The sequence below is a fragment of the Balaenoptera ricei genome, chromosome 2 (assembly GCF_028023285.1).
Source record: "Balaenoptera ricei isolate mBalRic1 chromosome 2, mBalRic1.hap2, whole genome shotgun sequence".
NCBI lineage: Eukaryota > Metazoa > Chordata > Mammalia > Artiodactyla > Balaenopteridae > Balaenoptera > Balaenoptera ricei.
Window position 1 is genome coordinate 173,653,623 of NC_082640.1, and position 24,844 is coordinate 173,678,466.

The 24,844-nt window shown below is 43.8% G+C and overlaps 1 protein-coding gene across 7 annotated transcripts in view; it reads right to left on the bottom strand.

The window, feature by feature from the left end:
- FOXN3 (forkhead box N3) overlaps positions 1 to 24,844 on the bottom strand; it is a 406,052-nt gene that overhangs the window by 160,116 nt on the left and 221,092 nt on the right. The window lies entirely within an intron of this gene.

Below are 24,844 nucleotides of genomic sequence, written 5' to 3' on the forward strand. Positions count from 1 at the left end.
CACCTCCAGGAATCATCAGAGGTGAAAAAGACTTTCAAGCACTAAGAGAATTGCTATGACGGCTATACAACCCACCACAATGGTAGAGAGCACGTTGACTTGACTCTAACTCAGCCCCAACCAAACGTGAGACGTGCTATGAATGATCTTACATGTAGGGAGCTGAGGTCAAGGGGAAAGGATCCTTCTTCTCCAAGTCCAAAATAAAGAAACTGCATTCTGGCCACACTGCCCATTCACCTTCCAGACTCTGGCTTGAAGACACACTGACCAAATAAGATGTTCTTTAAAGGGAGGCTGTTTTTTGTATGTTCTTAACAGATCTGGCATTCAATTTTCTTCATTTAGAGGACCTTTAATGAGCTTTTTAAATTTCTTTCCATTCCTGTCGTTCTTCTTCCTTTTTTTTTTTTTTTAACAAGAAACCCAGTAAGTACAAAAACAGATCAACTGTTTTTTCAGTATCTGAAGAATGCCAGGACATCGATCTACCACTCCAGGCCCTAAACTGGTTTGTCTCCCTGCCTTGAAGAAAACCAATACCTTATTTCCTGAACAAAAGCAAGGCGCTTTTAGGTGTTATAATCTCATTGCAAAGCCTTTTACCCACTCCCTACTCTTTTGGCCCCAAGATCGCAATCCTCTTTGGGTAATCGGACGGTAGCGGGTGCCAGGGCGGTAGCTGCCTTTGCTTTCCCGCCCTGCTCTATGGCACTGCTCACCAGGGGCTGGGGGGGGGGGCAGCGTGCCAGGGTTCAGAGCCCCATAATGGCTCTGTTCTTCCAGGGCAACTGTTAATAATTAGCAGGAAGCATTCTGTCTTTAAATCTCACAGCTTGAACAGTAAGGCCTCATAGTGCCAAAGAAACCCTGAATTCTACAGAAGTGAGACTTCCTTCTACCCATAGAATTAAATGGCCCCATTCATCCTTCAATACACAGCTGTCAAGCGCCTTCTCTGTGCGGGGTGCTCAGTGTGAAGGTGGGAGAGCAAAGGGGAGCAAGAGAGAGGTGGCTCCTGTCCTCACGTAACTTGGAGTCGATGGACGTGACTGTGAAGTGTGAAAGCCGGACAGACAAAGCTCAGGCCATCTGAGGACACAGGGCCCTGGTCTGCAGGGGTGGTGGAGGGAAGGACAGAGGACACAGGGAACGATGCGGCGGCACAGGCAAAAAAATGAAGGAAACTTGGTAAGGCTGAAGGAAGAGGAGTTGTAAAGTTGTCAGGAGCCATAAACACAGAAAGCCTCTGGAAGGAACTGTCAAGGGCAAGTAGGAGTTTCAGGAGGCTCACCCCGGCCACCTGGAGTGGGGAAGCACACCAGGAAAGAGGCAAGGAGGAGACCAAGTGAGAGGCATCAGCAGCTCTCCAGGTTACAGAGCCATTAATTCATCCATCCATTCAAAAATATTTATCTTGTGTTATTTTGGGTTGAGCACTGTTCTAGATCTAGAGGACATAGCAGTGAGCAAAACAAAGTCCCTGCTCTCAAGGGACGTACGTACAAATAACTGTATATGATACAGGTAAGAATAAGAGCTAAGGAGAAAAATAAAGAAGGGCACTGGGAATAGAGAATGTTGGTGTGTGTGTGTGTGTGTGTGTGTGTGTATGCATTATTTTTGATGGAGCAGCTAGGGAAAGCATCTTTGAGAAGGTGACATCTGAGCAAAGACCTGGAGGAGGAGAGACCAGATGCAATGACATGAACACTCAGAAGGAGGCAGCACAGGCGATACGGGAGAGGGCCTGTTCCCGGCAGGGAGCAAAGGCAGGCGCGGGGGATGGCGAATCGTGCAAAATCTGGAACCAAACCGCCAGGGGTCACACTGTGGCTCCTCATTTACCAGTGCTGTGACCTTGGGTCTGTTTTAGAGACACAATTTAGGGGCATGGAATCCTGGTGTGGTGCCCCTTCTAGCTCAGTGCCTCAGTTTCCTCACAGTGCCTTTGGCAGCTCCCAAGATGCAGCTTAATACAGTTTTGCAACCTGCCACCAACATCATATAGACAAACATCCGGTGGAGGGCCACCAGCACATCATGTCTGCGAGGATTCAAGACTGAAAAGAGGGCAGAATGAAAAGTCTCCATCAAATTCCCAACTTGGCTAATATCAGCAATACCCAAGTAACATCCCCATTAGCCAAAGTGATCTGACCGTTGGATGTCAAAAAGATCTGCTAAGTTTTCTGTGTTTCAATTGGCTAAATCAGTCCCATTACAGAAGAGAAATTATTAATACTTTCAGAGAGGTGGGGGACATTTCTCTCATTTCATGTAGAAAATGTTATTTATCCTCTTGAAATATTTATCAGTAGCCAGAGTGCTGGAAGCATTAAGATAACCACAGCCTGAATGTACTGGTTTGGTTTGAAACATCCAAAAAGTGAGAGAGAGAGAGAGAGAAATATATACGTACATACCCACATCTTTACCAGTTTAAGGCAAAGTAGTAGGAAAAATAAAGCTATAGTAGGATGAGTGGGAAGATAAAAAGAGAGTTACCTTTTGGGGAGCGAACATGGGAACATAGACATTAAGGAGGTTTATGAGGAGGAATAAGCAAAACAGCATTTAATCCTGAGTTAAAAGCTACATAACTTTTTCCTTTGATCTCTCAACCGCAGGATGCACAGAGGCCCACACGCACGGGTCCCCTGGAGACTGCATTAGGGTGTGTGAGTAGCCGAGAAGGCAAAGGTGACGGTGAGAACCTTCCAGCTCCAAGGGTCCAGCCTCCCTAGCACTACAGCCGCATGGAAGTCCATGGAGAACACCGAGCGGCTCAGAGGCCAGCCCTGTGTTTCTTAAAACCAAATGTGCACATGAACCGCTTGCGCTGATTCTGATCTCATAGGTCTGGGGTGATGTCTGAGAGTCTGCATTTCTCACAAGCTCCCAGGGAATGGACAGACCACTAATCCTTAAGCCCCAGCAAGGCCCTAGAGCTGCACCATCCAATGCGCTCGTCACTCGCCATGTGATGGGTTTACATTCAAATTCAAATGAAGCGAAATGAAAAATTCAGCTCCTCGGTCAAACTGGCCACATCTCCAGTGCTCGACAGCCACCAGTAGCTAGTGACTGTGCCTGACAGCATGGATACAGAACATTTCCTTCATCACAGAAAGTTCCATTGGACACTGCTGCTTCCACCTAGAATGAGTCCTTCCCGTACTCATGCTTTAGCCTCTAACTCTGCACCATATCCAAGATTCCCTAAAGCACCAAGGAACCGAGGTTACTGTGGCCCTTTCCCCCACCTGCCCCATTTCATGCAGGAGGAAGAGGTAAACCGTTCAGTACACAGGAGGATGGAGAACACACCACTAGAAGGTAAAGGAATTTAAATGGATACATTTATTTAATATCTCAGGAAGGAGGACATTACCCGCTCCCTCTTTCATCACCTACCACCCACTCTGGGTGCTAGGTATCACTGGCCCAGCTTTACAGATCCATGAACAGACAACAGGAGAGGTTATACTACTTGCCCCATGTCAAGAGCGAGTGGCAGGTGGCTTTGCGCTTAGGTGTGTGTGTGACTCCCAAGCTCATGCTCTGTCCTCAGGGGCTGTGTGAGCTACACTGGGCGTTACCTGTGCCTCTTGGGGAGCAGGCCTAGCCCCTGCCCTGCCAAGTTAGGCATCGGAGCTGCAGCCCTTGAAGACAGGTGTGGTCGTATCTCCCAACGCTGGAAAGCAGCCCCAACCAAGATGCTATTCATGGAGACTTTGAGAGAGTCACAGAGACCCTTTAATCCAGAAAACACTTTAATCAATGATAAAAGGCAAAACTAGTTAGTATTTATCTCATGCATCCTCACTCAACAACTATTTACCGGACAGCTGCCATGTACCAGGAACTGTGTGGACCCTGGAGGTAAAGAATGAACAAAACTAGAGGTCCCTACCCTCCCGGAATGGACATCTTCTTTTATACATGCTCTTGAAAGAAAAGGCCTCTCTTAACCTTTACATACTCTCTACCTAATTTCACTTCCCTAGATACTTGAAAAAAATATTAAAGAATGAGGAATGAATAAAACACATGCATATTTCTAACCTCAAGAGTTGCACAGCCTTTTAACTTTGCTCCACCTGCTGCCCTGAGGAAGACAATGACCGAATCAAAGCTCCTCTTGGCTACCTGAACACTCGGCTCATTTCACCATCCATAACTCTCTCCAGCGGCAGGAAAATTCACCCAGAGTGGCGCGTACGATCACAGACTCACTGGACTTTAGTCAAAAGTAATGAATTTTGTGATAGAAAATTGATCTCTCTTGTTCACACAATACAGGCTCTGTCGAGAGAGCAAACAAACAGGGCTGTAAAAATTAATTGAAAAGAAAGGGTCTAATTAAATTTTTATATCAGTGTACATAATGGCCAGAAATAGTAAACACTGCTTTAAAAAAAAAAAAAAGAAAGAATCAGAGCTGGAAAACAGCTAAGAGCTCTACGGCTCTTCAGATAACAGCAATCGCTGGTCACTCTCTAGGGCATTCACACAGCTTCATCTTATTTTCTAACCCCCAGTAAATGGCATAAAGTAGAAAGACTAGAGAACTGTGAAATATTTAAGCACTTACCATTCGGTCCAATTCTACAACTATTTACTGAGTGCTCCCCAGTGCCTGACACCGAGACCCATCCATTCCCTGCACTGATGTTTACTGGTGTCTAATGCACACACATCCGCGCACAGCCCGACCTGGGCTGTAGGGTCTTTCTAGGTGGTTGAGTACCATCATGGCTCTGGGAGATGATTACAGTCTTTTAAGAGAACTAGCACATGTACACACAGGACCACAATATAAGGCAGTATCTGCCAAATATCATCCAGGTGATTCGGGAAATTTATTCTGACGTGCAGTGAGAGTTCAAAATTTGGTTTCTTGGAGAAGGTGAGATTTACCTGCAAGACTACACCTGAAAGGGCAGTAAGTATGCAGAGCTGTCTTGGAGAAAGAGAAGAATGCTCCAAATATTTCTCTCCCGTTATATACGCCTAGAGATCTCATTCCTGACTGGGCATCCCTTGCTGGGAGCTTGGCTACGGTCACCTTTGAGGTGACCGACCCTGGAATGCTGGGGATGGAGCTTATAGGATCCAGAAGTGACAGGTGTGGAGACAAGGTTTAAACTGGACAGTAAATTTACCTACAGCTTCAGGTGCAGAAGGAGTGGGTAACCTGAATCTAATGAGCTTATATAATTCCACAGGTGAACAGAAAGATACTGGTAAAAGGCATCTCCGCCCCCAAAAAGCCCCGTGGAAAGAAGCCCTCTGAAATTGATGGGTCTGTTTAGAGATAGCATCTTGCTTTATGGAGCTTCAGGGCAAGCTTTCAGACTTCTGGTTTACCCCTTCCGTGGGGCCCCTAAGTGCTGCAAGGCCTCCGACCCCAGCAGAGTTGTGCAAGTCTCCCCACCAGGCACAAGTGAGCCGGGAACCCATTGTAACGACATACAATCGCGCCTCCTCACAAAGGCTGGCTGATCACGAAGTTTCTAGCTCTAAAACATATTATAATAGTATTTAATAATTCTAATACAATTACTATTTTTTTTAAGTACTAAATTCATTAACTTGAGATGTCTGGTTTTTTTCTTTAATTAATAGTAATCTTTTATTTATTTATTTTTGGCTGTGTTGGGTCTTCGTTTCTGTGCGAGGGCTTTCTCCAGTCGCGGCGAGCGGGGGCCACTCTTCATCGCGGTGCGCGGGCCTCTTCACTATCGCGGCCTCTCTTGCTGCGGAGCACAGGCTCCAGACGTGCAGGCTCAGTAGTTGTGGCTCACGGGCCTAGTTGCTCCGCGGCATGTGGGATCTTCCCAGACCAGGGCTCGAACCTGTGTCCCCTGCATTGGCAGGCGGATTCTCAACCACTGCGCCACCAGGGAAGCCCTACAATTACTATTAAAATAAGCATAGACCGCTGGAGTCAGAGATGATCCAGCCCATACACATCATCTTACACAGCTAGGAAGTGCGATCCAGAAAGAGAAAGTGACTTGGGAAAGGGAGCATGGCTAATCAGGACCAGTGTCAATATTTAAAAACAAAAAGCCAGGTTTTCAGACTCCCAGAACAGTGCTCTCCCAGACTCCATGCCAGTACCTTCCAAACTAATCATCACCACAATCACTTCTGCAGACTTAGGAAGAACTTCCAAATAGGCAGGAAGATTAAACCACAGCACTTTGTATAGGTGATAGAAAGCAGTTCTCATGATACATCAGATTTATTATAAGTCCACCTTTCAAACTAGAGTGTGATAGGAAACCAGCTTAGTCATCAAAGTGTCTCAAGTGACTTGAACAAAGCATGGCACACGGGAGCTCCAGCAGCAATGGATGACTGAATAGTGAAACATTCCAGCTTATCCAGCCTAGGGGAAGAAAATGAATGTTTTGCTTTTTGGAAGATAGAACCTGGGAATCCACTGGGGGCTCTGGAACAGGTAATGAAACCATGAAGAATTCCATGGTCCCAGACAACGACCCCATGAGGTGAGTTCAGCAGATGAACTGGCCACATCATGGCTATTTAATAAGATGAAGAGCAGGTATCCTCCACTTAGACGTGGAGGGAGAAAAAGACACAGGAGAGGAAGTAAATAACTTGCTCGTATCATTCAGCCACGTGACTGGCATAGGCATGGAGACTTGGACTGAAATCATAACCAAATACCCATCACAGAACAAGCCTATGACATGGGCAATGGTTTCACCTGACAGCAGTGCTAGGTATTAATTTCTCACAGTTGATGACACTTTACACACACTTTAAAAATTGGAGTTTTATACAAATGAGGCAGGGCTCAAACAAACAAAAAATACCCCAAGCCGTTTCCCATTATTTCCAGAATAACAGCTGACGAAGTCCTCAATGCCTAAAACTCAGAACATGGCAGAATCCTGGCTGTCAGTGGTTCTGAGCCAGGGGCGATCTTGCCCCCCAGGGGACCCAGGACAATGTCTGGAGACATTTTTGATCACCAGAAGTTTGGGGAGGGGGGGGCGGCCGGTGCTGCTAGCTGCTGTTGGCAACTGGTGGGTAGAGGGTAGGAATGCTGCAAACCACCCTACAATGCACAGGACAGCCTCTCACAGCAAAGAATTCTGCAAACCATCCTACAATGCAAGGACAGCCTCTCACAGCAAAGAATCCTGCAAACCACCCTACAATGCACAGGACAGCCTCTCACAGCAAAGGATTCTGCAAACCATCCTACAATGCACAGGACAGCCTCTCACAGCAAAGAATCCTGCAAACCATCCTACAATGCACAGGACAGCCTCTCACAGCAAAGAATCCTGCAAACCATCCTACAACGCACAGGACAGCCTCTCCCAGCAAAGAATCCTGCAAACCATCCTACAACGCACAGGACAGCCTCTCCCAGCAAAGAATCCTGCAAACCATCCTACAACGCACAGGACAGCCTCTCCCAGCAAAGAATCCTGCAAACCATCCTACAATGCACAGGACAGCCTCTCACAACAAAGAACTCTCTGGTCCCAAACATCAACAGTGCCAAGGTAGAGAAACCCTGGGTTCGATTTCAAATCACAAGGTTACGCTGAGTTTTGAGGTAAATGTCATGATGTATTCCCCTAATTCAGGGAGATTCTACCAGTCTCACTCATGGCGAATTTCAGGTAACATAAGAATAAACTATTTCTGAAGTACTTCCTTAGCTCCCAGTAAACCGAGTTAAATATCTTCACTGATTAAGTTCAGAGGCATTTTCTCTCAGTTTCCTTTATTTTGGATGCTGACTTAAGGGCCGCAGAGATTCCGATGGGGTCGCTGCAAGCACAGGCCAGCTGTTTGTCAATGTCTGTGGAGGCACAGGAAGCAAAAGGGTGCCTGCAGGACAGAGAGAAATCTCCAAAGTCCTCAAGCAGAGCCAATCAGTGACTCCCATCTGCTGCAACTTTTATGGGCAGAAGTTGCCTTGCATTGGGAGTTGCAAAACCCTTCTTGGCTCCGAGGAAGAAGCACACATCCACCTTCTGCTATCTGGCCGCCCCTGGTCTCACTTCCGGTTCACCGTTGTTCTTCCGGTTCTCATACCCAAACGTGTGAAGCGTGAGCGGAGAATGGAGACAGTGGGAATCACTATCAGCTGCTTGTGGGTAGTAGCATTTCACTTAAATGGCTGTTTGCAGCGAGCCTGGCGGTCTTGTAAAGGAAGAGGGAAGAGGAAAGGAGAACAGGCTATTTGTCAACGGGTCAGGGCTAGAGGCCAACTGAGGAGAGGGGTGAAACCAAGAGAAAAACCATGATATATGTTTCTCCTTGGCCTTCCAAAAGCAAATTGTGGGTTTGTCCAAATGTTGCAGTTGGAAAATCAGAGCTATTCGACGGAAAAGGTCATCTGCTGAGCAGAACTCACTGCTGTAAAATGCGTCACCTGCGGAAATGCTAGCAGTCATCACCTGCCAGGGAGTCTAGAATCAAGGCCACAGGTGGCCGTACTCTGCTCCAGGGATTCCTAAGCGCAGGAAGCCTGCCTAGGTGGCCTCAGAAACCTCAATGCCTGGGCCTGCACAGGGGAAGGGCCAAAGGAAGGAACAGGTGTTAGAGTGTGAAACGAGGTCTGTTTAAAAGAAGTGCTATGCTGCCTTTATTATTATTATTAATTATTATTATTATTATTTTGTGGCTGGATTCTTTTTAATTATTATTGTGATAAAATATACATAACATAAAATTTGCCGTATTGACCATTTTTAAGTGTACAGTTCAGTGCACTGAGTACATTCACATAGTTGTGCAACCATCACCACTATCTATTTCCAGAAGTTTGTCCTCATTCCAAACAGAAACTCTGTACCCAGAGTGGTTTAATATCACTACCTCCTGGCTGCCCCTCATCTCAACCCCAGGTAACCTCCAATCTCCTTTCTGTCTCTATAAGTTGAAGTGGAATCATACAACACTTGTCCTTTCATGTCTGGCTTGTCTCTCTTACCATAATGTCCTCAAGGCTCACCCATGTTGTAGCACATATCAGAATATCGTTCCTTTTAAAGGCTGAATAATATTCCATTGTACATATAAGCCTTGTTTTGTTTATCCATTTGCCTTTGACAGACATTTGGGTTGTTTCCACCAGGGCTGCTTTTTATTTGTTTTTTTTGTTTTTTGTTTTTTTGAATTTTTTCACTGTGCCGCGCAGCATGTGGGATCTTAGATCCCCGACCAGGGATCAAACCGGTGCCCCCTGCAGTGGAAGCACGGAGTCTTAACCACTGGACCGCCAGGGAAGTCCAGGGCTGCTTTTTAAACAGGATGATTTATGGATTTGGTAGAGCGCTGGTGTTGGTGAAAGAGGATGAAGAGTAGGCTCAGGTTCTGTCTGCCACTAACTCCCCACGTGATCCTGAAATCCACATGAGTCTCAGGGTTTTCACTTATAAAACTGAGGAACTGAATTGGGCCAGTGATCTCCAAAATATTTTTGGCCATCATCTATAGTAAGGAATAGAGTTTTCATTATGACTGAGTTTACACAAACCCACATACATAACTGAAACGAAAGTTTCACAAAATAACATTTACCCTCCTATGTGCAACCCACTCTGGTGTTTTCTATTCTATTATTTTTCATTAAAAAAAAAAAAAAAGAATGGTTGTAAGCCCTACATTGATTTCACAACACATTAGCGAGTGGCAACTCATGCTTTGAAACACCCTTATTTTAGATTACTTTTTCCCAAATTGGTGTTCCTTGGAATATGTTGATAAGTGTGCCCCCCCAAAAAAGTATCTGTCTAATAAAGTGTGGGAAAAGATCTGAATTAGCTCACTACAAAGTTATCATGAGCTGCATTTCCCAAATTTACTGGCCATGGAAAACTCCACCCATGTTCAATAGGAAAGCCCTAACATCTCTGGAAACTGTTCACTGTAGTACCCATTTGGGGAAACTAAACTGGGTGGTTTTAGGTTCTTTTCTGCCCCACTTTCTATGACATGGGACAGTAATTCTCAGCATGATTTTCCTGGCGCACGCTATAGAGGGAGACAAGCACCCTTCACAGAGATGCTATATCTGACTCCCCAGAGTCATGCCATTCATCTATTCACATAAACGTTTGACAGAAAATAATAGACTTTATTTTTTAGAGAAGTTTTATGTTCACAGTAAAAGTTCCCCCAACACACACAGCCCCCTGCACCATCAAGAGCCTATATAATTTTTTTGAATTCCCTCTAGTGATTCTGACACCCCACCTCTTGTTCCCTTAATGCTGATCTAGAGACTTCGTTAAAACTACATCTTCCAGGACTAATTGCAAAACAGCTCAATGGTCTAGCACATTAACATCAATTGATTCTCTCAAATTTAGTTATCATTCCTACACCTTTTTATATTACTGAAAATGTCCTTACTTGTTGCATTTTGCCACCCAAGTAGTCCACTCAACTTGGCACATATAAGCCAAAGTGACCAGGAGAGCTTTATCATTTTCAACAATCTAAGTCTTGCCTTAGCAACTATACACTTTCACGGCACTATTTTGATAGTTATTTACAGTTTAATTTGTATATATGTGGGTCAACCAGAATTAGCCCGGTATTTTCAGAAGAATCTTCACTTGCTTATTCTGTACCGAAATAAAGTTAATTCTGTGTCTTTCATCCATTTTATGATTTCAATATCAAATAAAGGATGCTAATCACATTTATTCATTTGATTTCACAAATATTTACTGGGTTCATACATATTGGAGGTTCGCACCAATAATTAGTTTTTTTTAAAGAATGTTTACACAATATATTGCTTTAACAGCCATGACCAAAAAAACTTAACCCCAAAGGGTAGTTAGCTCTTGTCAGCTCTCCCCACAAACGTATTTTTTTTAATTACACATAAAAAATGATTAGAAAGATGGCTGTGTGGCCATTTATTCCCAAAGATGATAGAGTATTTAAGCAAGCTTAGAGGAAAAAACAAAACCTTAATGATCTCTGAGAACGGAATTCATCGGCAAGGCAAGTCCTTTTTTTTTTAATTTTAATTTGTTTCTACTGAAATTGAACATATGGCAGGCACTGATTTTCTTTTCTTTTCTTTTTTTTCTCTTTTTTTTGGCCACACCGCACAGCACGTGGGATCTTAGTTCCCTGACCAGGGATCGAACCCGGGCCCTTGGCAGTGAGAGCGTGGAGTCCTAACCACTGGACCACCAGGGAACTCCCCAAGGCAAGACCTTTTATATTGAGAATGTTGAATTTCTTTATTCTTATTAAACAGTCAGTATAAATAATCTCCCAAATCATAAAACTCAAGTCACAAGTTTGAGGAAATATTGCATGATTCTCCCCCACCTCACATCTACATTTACTTTTCTATTTTGTCTAAAACAGAAGCGATCCTTACACAAGCATGGAGCGTGCACGCGCACACACACACACACACACACACACACACACACACACCCACGGCCCTGACTCACTTCCCTCCCCGTTTCCCTCTGCGGTGCCCTCCTCCATGCGCACGAGTCAGGATCCTCTCAGCTGCCTCTCCACCCCGCTCCCCACCAAGCCCCAGGGATCTCCCTCCAACTGTCTTTGTTCCCTCCTTGCAAGCTGTTTCAGACCTTCATCTCCAAAGATGTGATCTACTGCAGGGGCCTCTGAACTGCTCTCACCTCCATCTGTCCCACCCTCATTACCCTACAGAACTGAAAATGCCTTTTAAAAAGCAATGTGCCAGGGCTTCCCTGGTGGCGCAGTGGTTAAGAATCCACCTGCCAATGCAGGGGACATGGGTTTGAGCCCTGGTCCGGGAAGATCCCATGTGCCATGGAGCAACTAAGCCCGTGCATCACAACTACTGAGCCTGTGCTTTAGACCCCGCAAGCCACAACTACTGAGCCCACACGCCACAACTGCTGAAGCCCGCGCACCTAGAGCCCGTGCTCTGCAACAAGAGAAGCCACTGCAATGAGAAGCCTGTGCACCGCAACGAAGAGTAGCCCCCGCTCGCCGCAACTAGAGAAAGCCTACGTGCAGCAACGAAGACCCAGCACAGCCAAAAATAATAAATAAATAAAATAAATTAAAAATAAAAACTGATGTGCCAGTCTTCCTTTCCCAGGCTCACCTCTCCAACTATCAGATACTGGAGAATATTTCCATAGAAGGAAGTGACGACAAGGTGCCAAGTTAAGGTGGGAAGAGCTGAGTCTCTGGAGTCACAATAGGGAGAGACTGCCGGCTCAAGTCCCAGCTCAGTCGTTTACGAGTGACCTGGGTGACCTGCCATTGGCAGGCACAGGACTGCCTCTCTCAGCCTCAGTTCTCTAAAATGTAAAACAGTGATCAAATCAATCTCATCAGATTCTTATAAGAATTAAGACACATTGCATACATGATGTCTGTTAATACCAAGCCTGGTACATAGTAGATGCTCAATAAATGCTTGGTTTTCTGTCTTGATTTAGGGTTCAATGCAGGAGGAACTAATTAAATTTTAAATTCTTTATATAGGCATACTTTATTTTATTGCGCTTCACGTGATTGCATGTCGCAGATAATTGCATTTTTTACAGATTGAAGGTTTGTGGCAACCCTGAATTGAGCAAATCTATCAGTGCCATTTTTCCAAAAGCATCTGCTCACTTTGTGTCTCTGTGTCACATTTTGGTAATTCTCACAATATTTCAAACTTTCTCATTATTATTATATTTGTTATGGTGATCTGTAATCAGTGATTTTGATGTTCATACATACTATGACTCACTGAAGACTCAGATGATAGTATTTTTTAATCAGTAAAGAACTTTTAAGTTAAGGTATATACATTGTTTTTAGACATAATGCTATTGCACACTTACTAGACAACAGCAGAATACAAATATAACTTTTATATGCACCGGGAAACCAGAAATTCCTATGACTCACTTTATTGTGATATTCCCTTTATTGCAGTGGTCTGGAACCAAACCCACAATATCTCCAAGGTCTGCCTGTAATCCTATAGTGCTAAAGAGCTCACATCCACTACATAGTTTTTTCGTAGAAGTTTGGAATATCAGGTGGAAAGAGATTTTTGTTTGACTCTGCATCAAAGAGCTGTATTAGAGAAATTCACGGTGGTTCTCCTATAACTTTGACTTCAACAGCAGTGATGACAGAATATTCCGCATCTAAGAGGGGAGGGTAAGAGGGGTTAGAAAGAGGGAACTTCAAAGGGCTTAAATAATAAAATTCCATTGGAGTTACCATATGCCCCACCCTGCCTTTCTCAAGAACAGCCCATTACAGAGCTTGAAGGAGGCACTGCTCAAGTGAGGGGGTCCTCAGAGTCAGGCCATGATCTATGGCCAGAACACCTCCTGCAGAATTCAGGGCCTGTGGTATCACCTATTTGTGAGTTCTGAACACAGATTTTCACGTACAAAGAATCAAGATCATCTTTTAGCAGGGAGGGAGGGATAACATTTGGGTGACTTTCTTCTTGAGGGATGAAAGGGAAACAGTGAGATTTCCTGGGAGAAAGAAGCAAGATCTAGAGCAGGGGGGAGACGGGCTTTGTTCTCATCAAAGAAGAAAAGAATGTAGGGGGAAAAACTAATGAGTTACTGCCAAGAGATTTAAACACGGATTATGTATCTGGTAGAGAATGCACACAATTGAGTGTTTTGGCCAGCCTGCGGTGAAAACTTTTCCCATTATGATTAGGGAAGGGGGAGCCCAAGTGCCTTACCTTTCAAGTGCTCTGTTCTGCAGTAAGTGTTCAGAGGAAGTTTCCTTTCAGTAAGGAGCAGAGGGAGGCTTCTTTTCAAAGGAATAATGAATGAGACAAAGCGAGAGCAATTCCTGGCTGGCACCACCTTACACGCATTTGAATTTTCTATGGCAGCCGCAAAATGTTTAGTCCTCTGACAACATTTGGTGCCTTGGAGTCAACAGCCTGGAATTTATAACCTTTCCATCACAGAGTCACCTGATGGGTCTCTTAGGCTTCAAGAATGACCCGGTCCAAAGAGTCAGGCTTTGTGATACCCAGAGGTACACCAGGGCCTTGGCAGACAGATGGGGAAGGAGATGGAAGGCCAGAGACACCAACACTGCAAATCCGCTAAATTATCGTCAGAGGGAAGGGATACAGAGTGAGCTGCCCCACCCCCCCATATGTCCCTTGCCTCATAACAGTAAAGGGAGGGAGGGCATTACAATTATTCCGGGGCATCCCTGAGCAACTAGAAGAATCTGTTTTGCACTATTCTCATAATCTGCACTCTGCTATCTAAGGGAAATCATTGATAAATATCTATTGAATAACACCTGTATGCAGGGTTAAAGCACAGGGAAAGAGAACTCTAAAAGAATCCTGGTTTTCACAGATCTTAAATCTAGTGGAAACTACGGAAGATAATATATAAAAAGATGCCTTACAATGCAAACCAATATTTAGGGGCCAAATTGGTATGCAGCATGTGTAAAAACAAGACTATACAATTACCAAAAGAGAGTCTTGCGAAGGTGAAGAAGGAGAAATTAAAATGCATTGATTTTCCATGGGCCAGGCACAAATGCATTTGATACAGCCCTTTACTTAATTTAATACCCATGGCACCCCTTTGAGACAGGTATTCTTTTTTTTCTTCTTTTTTTTGGCCACGCCACGCAGCATTAGGGACCTTAGTTTCTTAGTTCCCCAACCAGGGATCGAACCCACGTCCCCTGCAGTGGAAGCTCAGAGTCTTATCCACTGGACCGCCAGGGAAGTCCCAAGATACGTATTCTTATGCCACAACAGGAATGACAAAATGTAACTTGGCCAAGGTCACACAGATAGGGAGTGGCCCAGGCAAGGTTCTAACCCGCATCTTTCTGAGACGTACTGGGATTTGCTCTAGGCCTGGTTTGATGGTGCTCAGCTTGCAGGAGCTGGGAGGGAGCCTGGGGATGGTCAAGTGGGGTTCTCAGGCTGTGCTCCCTGATGTGCCTTGTTGCACATGAGGAGCTGAGGCCCAGGGAAGCAGAAGGACCTGCCCAAGGGCACCAAAGCTCATCAGAGACAAGTCGCCTTGTGTGACTTCTGGTCTACCACAGGGCAGGATTCTGACAGGTGGGGAGGGTCGGGGATGCCAGCACCCAACTCTGAGACCTTAAGATCTTTAGCTCTTTTTCATTTTTCTGCTTTCTTACTGTTGTTCCAGACTTGCCTCTTCCTCCTGAGGACGTCACAGCTGCTGCACCCGTCCATCCGCCTGCAGGACCAGCTAGGGTCCACTCCCCAGCAAGTGTGGGCGGACATGAGACCAGGCAGGGGGCTGTGGGCCAGAGGAACTCACCAAAGCCCATCAGAACACCCACTTCCAGTGGTTTTCTGCTGAAAAGTTTAAAAGGGGGGGAATCTATGTTCCTCAATTTCTCTATAAGCAGAAAAGGAAATGGTGGGGGGAGGAGGGAGTCAATTTCTAGGTCAAAGGAATCCTAAGATACTAAACTCTGCTCTCTTTATCATTAAAAAAAATCCTTTCACTGAAAGTCCCACAATTGCAGAGGGAAAGGGACAGGGAGAAGAGAAGAAAGAGGAAGAGGAAGAGGAAGAGGGGGAGGGGAGGAAGAGGAGGAAAGGGGAGGAGGAGGGGAGGGTGGAGGAAGAGGAGGAAAGGGGAGGAGGAGGGGAGGGTGGAGGAAGAGGAGGAAAGGGGAGGAGGAGGGGAGGGTGGAAGAAGAGGAGGAAAGGGGAGGGGGAGGGGTGGAGGAAGAGGAGGAAAGGGGAGGGGGAGGGGAGGGTGGAGGAAGAGGAGGACAGGGGAGGGGGAGGGGAGGGTGGAGGAAGAGGAGGACAGGGGAGGGGGAGGGGAGGGGAGGAAGAGGAGGAGTAGGAAGAGAAAGCCACTAAACTTCTTCTACTTGTTTCCTCTGAATGTTTTTTTTTCCACTCACTTTTTTTCTTGTCAAGCTAGATGGGGGTGGGGGGTGGTGTGTGTTTGTGGGGCGGGGTACTAAGTGTGTTAGAGAGATATGGGTGGTTAACAGACTTTGACCAAAACCTTCCATTTAAAAGTAGATAAACACACCGTATACATGTCTCTACTTGGACTATTGTGATTAAGCAACTCAATCTAAGAAGATAAGGATTAAAAAATGTGTCTAAAGGGTTTATGGATGCTGTCTCCAGTTGAATGAAAAATCAGCAAGAGTTAGCAATTAATGTGGGATTAACGTGTGACGCTTCTCACACTCTTCCTGCACCTTTCACATACACAGCAGAGTCTCAAAGATGGTTTGACAAATAACGCGATGTGGCCCTTACGTAAGAAAAAACGAAAGGTTAAGAATGTGACCAGAGACCAGCCCAAAACATGTGATACCACAGAATAAGGACACCAGTTTGGCTCTGCCACAGAGATTTATACAAAGGGTGGGTGTTGCTCTCGTTAATTCAGTGGATAAACAATAGGGGGAAGGTCTGGATGATTTGATGGACAGCTTTTGGAAATGATCTTCTGCTTGGCAAAACACCGCAGTGATAATTTTCTTCACACGGAAGGAAATGCAAAGAAGTGTCACTAAAACAAGAGAGGTAATTATAGGGCAGGAATCAAAATACTGGGTGACACAGAATGAAGAGTAACTAAATTAGTCCCATTACGGCCTTGAAATCTGGACTTAACAATTTCAAGAGAAGAATCTGACCTCTCATTTCTGAGTAACAAAGCCATGCATATCTTCCCTGTGTTTTGTTTCCAACCTACACTGTGGGCTTGGAGAACTACAAACACCGCGCTACCAAGTGATATTCCATTACTCTCCTGTGCTGGCAGCTCAACAGACTTAGAAACAGAACATTGCAAGAGCTGGAAGGGGTGACCTTGCAATTCTCCCAGCTTCAAGGGACCCTGGCAGCTGGTCATCTCAACTTGACTAGCATCCCAAGAGTAGCTGGTTCACACACTACCCAACACTTACCCACCCAAACAGTTACCCACCCACCCAAACACTTACCCACCCAAACAGTTACCCACCCACCCAAACACTTACCCACCCAGTTACCCACCCACCCAAACACTTACCCACCCAAACAGTTACCCATCCACCCAAACACTTACCCACCCAAACAGTTACCCACCCACCCAAACACTTACCCATCCACCCAAACAGTTACCCATCCACCCAAACAGTTACCCACCCAAACAGTTACCCATCCACCCAAACACTTACCCATCCACCCAAACACTTACCCACCCAAACAGTTACCCACCCACCCAAACACTTACCCACCCAAACAGTTACCCATCCACCCAAACACTTACCCACCCAAACAGTTACCCATCCACCCAAACAGTTACCCATCCACCCAAACACTTACCCACCCAAACAGTTACCCACCCACCCAAACACTTACCCACCCAAACACTTATCCACCCACCCAAACATTTACCCATCCAAACACTTACCCATCCACCCAAACAGTTACCCATCCACCCAAACACTTACCCACACAGTTACCCATCCACCCAAACGTTACCCACCCAAACACTTACCCATCCACCCAAACACTTACCCACCCAAACACTTACCCATCCACCCAAACACTTCCCCACCCAAACACTTACCCATCCACCCAAACAGCTCTTCCACCAGCCTCACCTTCTTCCACACATTTCCAGCTCTTCCACCAGCCTCACCGCTTTTCTCATTATCTTAAAGTCCCCCTCCCACCTGGTCAGAAACATCGCAGTGAGGTCTGGTCTACACTGAAAGTGGGAATTACTGGTCATCATATCACTTGTTCAAATACTCACCTTTTATTAATATAACCTGAAACTACTTACAGTACACTTTTGACCAACATTAATTCACAGCTGACGCACTTATAGTACATGAATTCTCCCCACCTCCATTCTACCTTCCTCAAATCTTTTATGAATGATGGGTTCTACTGTCTAATCTAATTATATTAGGCCTCTACTTCTTAATCCCCCTCCTTTTTAGTCTATAGAATCCAGGAGTGTTTAGTGTAACCAGAAGTTGGAGAAAGAGGAGTCTTAGAAATGGCAGTGGTTGGTTTTAATTTTCTATTGTGATGAAAAATTTGCCGATTTTTAGATAACTAATGAGAACCTACTATATAGGGAACTGTACTCAACGTTCTGTGGTGCCCTAAATGTGAAGGAAATCCAAAAAAGAGGGGAGATATATATGTGGCTGATTCACTTTGCTGTACAGTAGAAACTAACACAACATCGTAAAGCAACTATACTCCAATAAAAATTTTTTTAAAAATTTGCCGATTTTACCCTGCTGCAAAACAGAGTGTGCAGTCTGTTGTCTCATGTTGTACATCACTGATTTCATGCGTTTTTGACAGCTCTTTCATATTTCTAACATATAGATCAATTTCTCCCCCTCTGAGAAGGTGAGGGGGTTGACAAACATGAAGAATGCAGGTCGGCCCCTAAGATGCTCTGACCAGGAATCTGCCAGGTCCTCCGATGGTTATTTGGAGATGCAAATAAACAGGAAGCAAACCGGTAAAGACCCTGGACTCCTGCTGAGTCCATCAACACTTCAACTTTCTAACCAGGAATCAAGGACACAGAACCCCTTTGTTATCCATTATCTCAGTAGTTAGATCAACAGAAATTTATCAGTAGCAGATTTAAAGAGATCCTAACACTTCTGCTGACAGAATACCAACCAGGGACTGAGGGCACCCCAAGAGTTCAGAGGATGAAAAAGAACTCAACTTGGCTCTCTCTTGGCCATGAGTTTCACTCCGCACCGGAGTAAAATAGATATAATCAGCCCGGCTGCTTAAACATTCAACTTTCAAAGTGAGTGTGAAAACAGGATGAAATTGGATGACTGGGCACTATATTCATACGATACACCTAGTATATAAGAGCTCAAAGATAACAGAGACTATTTTCCATTTAAATAAAATAACAGAGGATGAAATGAAGATGAAATGTACAATGGACAGCATATTGCAGGCAAAATGCTGAGATTAAAAATATTCCGAGACCAACTCAGAAAATAGAATGGAAGTCAATAGACAATATGATTTGATATGCAAAGAAAATCATAGCTAACTAATGGATTTTTAAAGCTCACACTGTAAATGAGCATTGTTTTTTATATATAAGAGTGAACCCCTACAATTGTAAGCCTTTTCTATGATGTCTCCTCCAATTTTTTAACAAAACAAAGTTTGTACTTCAAAGTACTATTATTAGAAAATCTTGTCATTCAATCCCATATTCATTTTACCACATTAATTTAGCACATCCTTCAATATATTTAGCACAGTGAAGCTTCACACTGATTTTAAAAGATTTTTAAAATTTAAAAGAATATTGTCCTTTAAAAAATTAAGCATAATGTTGCAGTTTAACGCATATGCTTTCAAAATACCTAATACCTCACCCTTTTAAACTACACTTACACAAGTAAGTGTATTGAATATGAGGAGCTTTTAAAAAACTATTCATGGTTTCCATCAAATATGTCGCTTACAAGTAAATATAAGGAGTGTAATGTGTAATAATGATGTAACTAATCTAAATCCTCACATTCATTCTTTATGCTTGACTGAATTAAAAGTTGAAATGACACAACAATCTAACAAACTCCTTTAATACAAGTTAAAACTGATTTTATTGTGGCTTTCCAGTTCTTCTGCCAACAATTAAATGCATACCACTTTGAATAACTGGAATGAAAGATGTCTTATAAGTTAAAAAATTATTGGATGCTATCCAAGCAATGAATAAGCTATTCCTTCCTGTGTACAAATTCAGCATTTTAGTGGGGGAATTAACATGGTTATGTTAACAAGCTTAACATTGTAAGGATTTTCTAATCTTTTAATTGTCTAAAAGGATGAGTTCCCTAAACACCCCACCTTCCCTACCTCCTCCCAACGCAATCCCCCATCTGCCATCATCAGGTCTTTCCTTCGGCCAATGCTTACTTACCTGGTGAGGAATCCCTGATGATTTCCTTAATTCAAATATATACTGACCACTCTGTACAATTTCTATATCCTTAGCAGTATTGTTCTGCTATGTAGGCATTTTTAAAAATTATAAAGAATAAGCTCAAAGCACATGAATAGGGCAGCAGGCAGGATAAAAATAAAACCTTTTGGTGAGGCAGCACTAAAATCAGCCATTTTCATTAAGACCCTCAATATCTGAAAGGCCAAAACCTTTGGAGAGGTCATTAACGTATATTTTGCGGCTCATTAAACTGCTCTGAAGAAGCAAAAAGAAACATAAGGAGCTAAATGATAAGCTTAAATGTTCGGAATTTTCTTTTTAAAAAAAAAAAAATAGGTGAGAGCGACAGAAACTTTCTTCAAATGTTTTGACTCTGTAAACTTTAACGTCATCCAAAAAATAAATTTTCAGACGTAGATCAGCAAATAAAAGTCTTATGGATTTTTCTAACTTTGTACATGTTAGGCTACAATACTTTATATAAAATATAAAATACGTTGTCATTATTTTTAAAGATATTTAAGCAAAAAGTGAAAGGTGCATTGGGGAACAGAAGTCCCCTCAATCAGGGTTTATGTTCCTCTAAAGCCCAACCATGGCTGCCCCATCACATAAACCAGAGGCATATAAGATGCTGAGATTTCTTTGGCGGTACCAAGGAAGCATAAAACTATAGTGGCTCTGGCTCCCAAATTAGGTATATTTTACTAAATTTCCCTTCTCTGAAAAAATGATCATCCAGGAAGCTCTCTATAAACCATCCTGTTTGATTCATCGTAAAACCTGTTCCCGCCTATGGTGAGAGATGATTGAAACTTTTTTTCTGTAAACTGATTTTGGATTGGTGCCTATCCCAGAGAGGTTGCTACATAAGACCCTATACATAACTTTTGAAAACAATCTGTTGTCATAAACATTGTTTTGGGGTGCCCACTATTTAAGGGGTATGAATTGAGTATTGTCAAGTTTAAGGGCCCCCACTATAAAGTATCAAAATTATAAAAGCCAAGGTCACCCACTGGGGAGCTGTTTATTTAACCATCAGACATGGAGAGAGATTAGAAAAGGGAAAATTCCTAAAAAGTTGGTGGGAGTGTAGATTGGAACAGAGTCTAAAATTGGAAGGCAAATTGGCAATATCTATATCAAAAGCATTAAAATATGCATATCCATTAATGAGAAATCCCACGTCCAAGAAAGAGGGGCATAGGCAACAAAACCATTAAACCAGATAATAGGACTTTTCTGAAGACGTATGGGCAAGAAACCCAACTACACCATCCTCTCTCCTCTTTCCAGACCTAGAGTCTGAAGGTCACACTGGCAAAAGCTGGGAACAAAAAGAAGTTGTTTTGGCATGGGCAGCTTGGCCTCGGGGACCCTACCAAGCACAGTTGAGCGCCATTTCACAGAAATAGAGTTCCAAGAACTGTAAGAGCCAACTTACAGCCAAGCCCCTTGTACGGCTCAGCAGATCCTAGGGGGAATGAGGTAAAAGCAAGAGCTCCTGATCACCATCAGCTCTCCAGTTGTCTTGTAACATGATAGAGACAGACTCCAAATGGGTCGGGCAAACTGCTCAGCGACGCAGTGATTTTTACTTTCCATTACAACAAAAGGGACGTGGTTATTTTAAACTGATAAACTCAACTAGTCTGTGCATCGGGGACTGCTTTTTCTTTAACAGAAAAGTTACAGAGACAGTGCAGAGAGTTCTCACAGACCCTACACTCAGTTTGCCCACAGTTAACATCTTAGGTTACTATGGTACATTTGTCACAACTAAGGAACCAACACTGATACGTTGCTATTAACTGAACTGCACACTTTATTCCTATTTCACTAGTTTTTCCCTCATGTCCTTTTTCTGTTCCAGGAACCTATCCAAGAGATCCCACTACCCATTTAGTCACCATGTCTCACCATGTCTTCGTAGCCTCCTCTGGTCTGTAACAGTTTCGCAGACTTTCCTTGTTTTTGATGACCTGACAGCTTTGAAGACAATTAGTCAGGTATTTTGAAGAATGTCCCCCCCAACCTTGGGGACAAAACCTTGTCTAATGTTTTTCTCTGATTACAGAGAAGTTAGGGATTTGGGGGAGGAGGACAGCAAAGGTGAAGTGATAATTTCTTGACATCGTTATCACAGGTACATCTTGTCAACTTCACATCACAGATGCTGTTAGCTTTGATCACCTGGCCAAGGGAGTGTTTGCCAGGTTTTCCACCGTAAACTTTCTTTTCCACCCCCTTTCCACACTCTGCTCTTTGGAAGTAAGTCATTAAGTGCAGCCACTCAAGGGGTGGGGAGTTAAACTCCCATTCCTTGAATGGAAGAATACCTACATAAATTATTTAGAATTCTTCCGTATGGGAAATTTGTCTCTACTCTCATTTATTTATTTGAGCATTTACTTATATCAGTATGGATTCACAGACGTATTTTATATTTGGGGTTATATCCCAATGCTATGTTATTTATTTGTTGTTCATATTGTCCCAGCTTTGGCCACTTGGAGCAAATTCAGGTTGGCTCTGGTATGCTTTTTACATCCTTGTTTTCTGAACACTGCCTTACTTTCTGCTTCTCCATATTTTTATTAGTGAAATACCTTACTTAAGAAAAGGGTTGTGATGGGATGAATTTTGTGTTCCCCCTCCAACATACACAAAAAAAATTCACATTAAAGTCCTGGTTACCAGTACCTCAGAATGTGATATTATTTGGGAATAGAGTCATTGGAGATGTAATTAGTTAAGATTAGATCATACTGAATAGGGTAGTCCCCTAATCCAGTATAACTGATGTCCTTATAAAAAAGGGAAATTTGGACACGGCACACAGGAAGAACAAAGTGCAGCACACAGTGAAGATGACGGCAGAGATCACAGTGATGCGTGTAACAAATATTCAAAAGGGTATACTGGAAAACAGAGGCACAAGTCTCCGTGTGGCAGTACTGAGCATCATATTTGGACGTGAACAAGGTTTGGGGGTCAGTGTTTTCAGATGCTTCATTTTCCCTGCAGAGTTTCCAGCCACCTGCAGCTTGGCTCAGAGCACTACTTGCCAAGCACACCTGCAAGTGCTAGCAATAACCACCATCTAGTATAATCACCATCTTCAGCATGCTAAGTACCAGCTCTGTGAAATCCAAGCACTTCCCAGGTGCCCCTCACAGCCATCCTGCGGGGCAGACAGGTGATTCCCTTCATCACAGAGGACCCAGCCAGATCGTGTCAGGTCATCATTTGTGGTCCCTGTTTAATGACTCGCTTTGTCCCACTTCCACCTTCCCTAAGTCACGTCCACAAGTGGCCCGATGGCTTAGAACCGAACTGACTACATCACTGTCAGCTACACGAATATTATACAATCATCCAGCATTTAGGACCCTTAGTACAATTTTACACACTAGAGGATACTGAAGCAAACTCTAAGCTTTCAGATGAAGGAACTATAGTCCCCGGGAAAGAGAAAGTGACCTGTTCTTAGAGTTAAGACATGGAAGAGGCAGGCTAAAATCTGGTCTGTCTTCTCACTCCACATCCAGTAACCTTTACGGAGGTGAAATCTGAGCTACCGCATGGGTAGAGGCAGAAACTTTTTTTTTTTCCCCTCAGTCACCTGGGAGAAGAGGAACTGGATGTGACAGACTGAGATCTGAAGTTTTCGTCTGGAAATTATTTTCATTACAAAAGTTCCAGTTCATCTGCATTTTTATTCCGATATTAACAAATCAAATGAAGTCATTAGGCTTAGGCCAGCTCAGAAAGCCTCTCGCCTGAGTATGCATTCCTCTTGCAACCTCTAGAGCTCTACTATAATCCTTCAAATTATTAAATAATTACTGTGTTTCCCTTGGGGTCGCGTTTGGCAACAAAATACTGGTCTAAATGAACCAGTGATACGACCCAGTGAATAACACTTATGTTCTTAACTTCTTAGAAGCAAATGGATATGAAATATTTCCGAGGTACAAACTGGGAGGAGAGTGAAGGGTTTTCTGTGGGGTGTGGAGGGTGAGGGGAGCAGAATGACAAAGGAACATGAGAATCTGGGAATTATTCCAATAATGAGGGTCATCCCCCCCCCCCCCCCCATCAACCCTGTATATCAGTAAGTCTCCACTCCAAACCCAGTTTTCTCCCATTTCAGGAGTGGTTACGGCCACAAAGAGAAAACCAAGCATATGGCTCTGCCCTTCTGGACATTTCTACAGTGCTGGCTGGGCTGTTTTGGAAAATCCCATTTTATCTCCTACAGCTATATGACCTCAAGTTGTCATTTCCAATAAAGTATGCTTCCACTGATTTTTATGAACATAGACAAAAGCTGCTACAACCTTTTTTGCCCCCAAATCTTTCAAACCAACTGTAGTTGCTATGTAGGGTTATTTGTTTCTAAGGCAACAGCCCATATCTAAGTACTAATGGCCTGTCCTTTTGCCAGGCAACAAACAGCCTTGTGATGCAACTGCACCTGTCTCGGCTACGTGTTACTATGGAGATGCTGCAGTTGCTATGGCTACCATCACGCTAATCGCCTAGCGAAGGCAGACATACAGCAGTCTTCTCAGAGAGCCCAGCTGTTCCTCCCCGTCTCTTGCTGAAGACTGATTGTCTAAGGCCTGTGACGGAATGCTTCTTAACTGAGATGCACAAGAACTTCATTAATGCTGTTTCAGAGGCTCACTTTGTGCTCCCTTCTGCAGAACAAACACCAGACTAGGGAAAGAATCTGCAACGACACAGACTGTGAAACTACCGACATCTATGAATTCACGCCTTTCCTCATTGACATAAACTTGTAGTCCAAGGATCATTCTCTTAACTGAGTGGTGACAATA